Raw genomic sequence first — 4,708 nt, 5'->3', positions numbered from 1 at the left:
TAAGATGTTTCAAAACACCAAAGTAGGCACTTTTAACACTAAAAGGAGCTATAAAAGCAAGATTTGGGGGTTTCTATTTAAGGTCTTTGTATGCAAATGGTACTTACCCTTCGATTCTGAGAAAGGTGGTTCCTGATTTTTTTGATTGTTGGTTTTCACTTCACATGCTTAGCAGTCTTTCCATTTCTTTTTTTTCTTTCTGCCTTGCTCTTATTGATTTCACAGGATTTGAAATTGTTCTAGACTTTCTGAACAATAAAAGACTTTTATTTTTATGATGTTGATTCTGATGATCCAGGAGATGGATTCTTTTATGACCCTTGCTCATAATGCTTTTTATAGCTTCTCCTCAATATTAAATCTCTCCTTCTGTATACCCTGCTTGGCACTTTCTAACCAGGATTCTTAGACATGTTTGAGGTGTTGAATCTGTGTGTACTTTTTTTAAAATATAGAAATATGTTAACAGAAATATATTAATATTTTATTTATTATATTATATTATATTATTATATTATATTATTATATTAAATATATTTTATTTTAACATAAAATAAAAAAGAATGGCAAAACACTACCTTGTAGAATAATGTACACAGTGAGCTAAGGAAACTAGTCCATGTTTGAGGTATGTACATATGTGTGCTTCATGTATTCCTACATGACTCAGCTTAGTTGGGTGCAGTTTTAAGTTTTCTCTTGGACAAAATTGCGCATAAGCAAACATAAAGTTTGCATTATGCATTATAAAAAACTTATTCAAATTTTTCTCTAATATATCAATCATGTTGGGACAAATTTTTGTTTTCAAAACAAGCGTTCTAGAAATGTACACTGTCTATACTACAGTGTTCATAACAACACTATTTGTAAGAACCCCAAACTAGAAACCACGCAAATATCCATCAATGGGAGAAAGGATAAGTACATTTGGTAGGCACACAAGGGAAAACTACATAGCATGCTATATATTATATACTGTACAGCATGGTATACACAATAGTATGACATGAGTAATTCACACTATACACAAAAATATGGAAGCATCTCACAAAGATAAAATTGAGCAAAAGACAACATACATAAAAATGAATATACTGAATAATTCCGTTTATATAAAATACAAAAATAGGCAAAACTAATATATGATGTTAGTTAAAAGTCAAGCAAATGGCTACTCTTGAGGGTAAGGAGGTATGAGGGGGCTTCTATGGTGCTGGTTAAACAGGTGAGTTTACTGTGAAAATTCATTCAGTTGGACACTTAAGGTATGAGTATTTTCTGTGAGTATGTTATACCTCAATAAGAAATTCTTTTAAAACTCTACTGTGTAAAAATAAGAAAAAATAGCCCCAGCTGGCTTTGGAATCAAAATATTAGAGTTTAAACACTATTTCTGGCATTTAAGATTGTATGACCTCTGAAAAGTCCTTGGCAGCGGCATGGCAGATCCTATTCAGTCATTTGTGAGCAGTCAAGAAGGTGGCAGCGCTCTCTAAGGTTGACCCAGAAAGAGAACGCCTATTCCTGGCCCTACGGTTGACAGACAGCTCATTCTGGCCTGAACACTCTGCCCCACAGAGTCCTCCAGAAGGAGCCTACACCCCATCTTCATTTGTCCTCATGAACCGCCCTTGGCCAGAACAGCAGTGGGGCACGCAACTTAATACGGTCCTTCACAATTGATGACTTTCAAATTGGGTGTCCTCTGGGCAAAGACAAGTTTGAAATATGTACTTGTCTTGGGAGAAGAAAAGCCATTTCATTGTGGCACTAAAGGTCCTATTCAAGTCTCAGATAGAGAAAGAGGGTGTTGGAGCACCAGCTGAGCAGGGAGATTGAAATCCAGGCCCATCTGCAGCTCCACGACATCTTGTATCTCTACAACTATTTCTATGACTGTCAGAGGATCTACTTGATTCTGGAGTATGCCCCCTTGGGGAGCTCTATACGGAGCTACAGAAGAGCCGCAGTTTTGATGAGCAACGAACAGCTACAATCATAGAGGAGCTGGCAGATGCTCTGATATACTGCCATGGGAAGAAGGTAATTCACAGAGACATAAAACCAGAGAATCTGCTCATGGGGCTCCAGGGAGAGCTAAAGATTACTGACTTCAGCTGGTCTTTACACGCCCCCTCCCTGAAGAGGAAGACAATGTGTGGCAACCTAGATTACCTTCCTCCAGAGATGATTGAGGGATGCATGTACAATGAGAAGTGGATCTGTGGTGCATCAGAGTGCTCTGCTATGAGCTGCTGGTTGGAAACCCACCTTGTGAGAGTGCTTCACACAGGGAGACTTATCGGCACATCATCAAGGTAGACCTGAAGTTCACCACTTCTGTGTCCATGGGAGCCCAGGATCTCATCAGCAAGCTGTTCAAGTATAATCCCTTAGAACGGCTGTCCCTGGCTCAGGTCTCAGCCCGTGCTTGGGTCCAGGCTCACTCTCGGAGGGTGCTGCCTCCCTTAGCCTTTCAGTCTTCCCCTAAATCATTCCTGTCATTTACTCAGTTGTGTCTGTGTTTGTATGCCTATACAGGTTAAACAATAGTGGCACACTGCCAGAAGCCCATGCTTGCATACCGGGTACATGGTTACATAAAGGGAGAAGTGCTGACTTACTTCTGTTTGGAAGTTAGCTGCTAAGGGTGTCAGGAGGGAGACTGATTACAGCCATCTTTCTTTTCCCTCACAAGGGGTCTTATTTTTTATCCATCCTTTGGTTGGAGCACTTAATTCTTTTCCACTTGAGGTACTCATTGATATAGATATGTAGTAATTACCATTTTTTATTCATGATTTTGATATTTTTTTTTCTTAAAGAGTCCCTCCAACATTTTCTGTAACAGTGGCTTGGTGTTAATGAATTCTTTCAGCTTATTTTTGTCTGGGAAGCTCTTTATCTGTCCTTTGACTCTAAATGATACCTTTGCTGAATAAAGTATTCTTGGTTGTAGGTCCTGGGTTTTCGTCACTTTAAATATTTTGTGCCACACCCTTCTGTCCTGAAGTTTCTTTTGAGAAATCAGCTGTCAGTCTTATGGGAGCTCTCTTGTAGGTAACTAACTACTTTTACCTGCTGCTTTTAAGGTTCTCTCTTTGTATCTAAACTTTGGCATTTTGTTGATGATGTATTTTGGTGTGGGCCTCTTTGGGTTCCTCTTTCTTGAGACTCTGAGCTTCCTCAGTTGTATATGTCTATTTCCTTCACCAGGTTAGGTAAGTTTTCCATCATTATTTCTTCAAATAACTTTTTAACTTCTTGTTCTCCCTCTCCTCCTTCAGGTACCCCTATTAAATGGATATTTTTACACTTGATTTTGTCCCAGAAACTCTTTAAATTATTATTATATTCTTGGCTTTTTTCTTTTCATTCTGATTGGGTGACCTAGGCTTCCCCATCCTCTATATTGATGGTTCAATCCTCTTCTTCATCCACTCTGTTAATTCCCTCTAACATACTCTTCATCACAGATAATGTGTTCTTAATTTCTATTTCCCTTTTATAATTTCCATTTCCATTTTTATGTTTTTTTTTGTCTCTGTTAAAGTTCTGAGTTCATCTACACTTCTCCTAAGTTTATTGAGCATCTTTATAACCCGTGTTTTGAACTCTGCATCTGCTAGATTGCTTGACTCCATTATTCCTGGATCTCTGTTCTGTTCTCTCATATGGTTTCTGCTTCTTTGTCTTCCCATTCTGGCTGCTTTTCTGTATCTGTTTCTATGAACTAAGCAAAGCTCCTAAGTATCCTTGCCTTATTAGTGTGGCTTTTTGTAGTAGGTGTCCAGCAGCACAGTCTTGAGAGGGATTCAGCAGCAGGCCAAGTTTAACCCCAGCCTGTGCCCCTCCAGAGTCGCCTGTTAAGATTCAACAAGCTGTGCTTATAGTTGTCTCAAAAAGCCATGATGGAAACCAGAAACCAAGGTCATCTGCCACCAGTGTGGGTCTTGGAGATTGCTCAGCAGGTTGCACAGGATTCCCCAAGGGCACAACTGGATGTGGCTTTGGTAGGGCCACAAGTTGGGGTAGGTGGAGTTTCAGGGAATCCTCTGGGCTGCGTGACCTCTGTCATCCAGTTTGATGATGTCTCAGCTATGGTGGTACTGCTATGGTCCACATAGTGGGAGGAAAGAGGACTCAACAGAGGAACAATGGATACTGCCAGCACTTCTGCCTGGGAGAAAGTCTCACATCCGGCCCTCACTCCTCCAACTCAGTGTCCTTCTGTAAGTTCCTGGTGCCACCCCCAAGCAGTCTTCCTGGTGCTGGTGATCAGAGTGAGCAGGTCTGTCACTGGGAAAGTCTGCTTGCGGACACAGCCCCTTTAAGAGACGTCTGCAGCTGCCAGTGCCGCAGCCTCTGTCCCACTCAGCCACTTGGAACTGGGCAGCCTTGCATCTTCGCCCTCTCCTACTTTCTACTGTTGCAGGTTGATTAATTATTTTTCTCCCTAGTTGTAGTGATTCTGTTCATTTAGATCCCAGGCAACTTTTCTTGCTGTTTGCTCCATGTTTCCATCCCAACTTTGAGGTAGTCGCAAGATTGGTGAACAAAGCCTTTGTCATCTACGCCACTTTTAGGTGCCTCCCCTATACAGTATATATTTTTTCCCTCTCTCTATTCTTTTTATTTTTGGTCTCTTTATTTTCATGGGTTCCTGTTTTTAATTCTACTTTCTCCAAATTCATCTTCATTTCTT

The 4,708-nt window shown here is 40.4% G+C and overlaps 1 pseudogene; it reads left to right on the top strand.

Annotated features, from left to right (window-relative positions):
- Positions 1–1,210: 1,210 nt before the first annotated feature.
- Positions 1,211–2,549, top strand: LOC107498505 (annotated as a pseudogene).
- The last annotated feature ends 2,159 nt before the right edge of the window (positions 2,550–4,708 follow it).

The sequence above is a fragment of the Rousettus aegyptiacus genome, unplaced genomic scaffold (genome assembly GCF_014176215.1).
Source record: "Rousettus aegyptiacus isolate mRouAeg1 unplaced genomic scaffold, mRouAeg1.p scaffold_m13_p_6, whole genome shotgun sequence".
Taxonomy (NCBI): domain Eukaryota; kingdom Metazoa; phylum Chordata; class Mammalia; order Chiroptera; family Pteropodidae; genus Rousettus; species Rousettus aegyptiacus.
The sequence above is the reverse complement of the archived record's forward strand: the minus strand, read 5'-3'. Positions and strand labels throughout refer to the sequence as shown.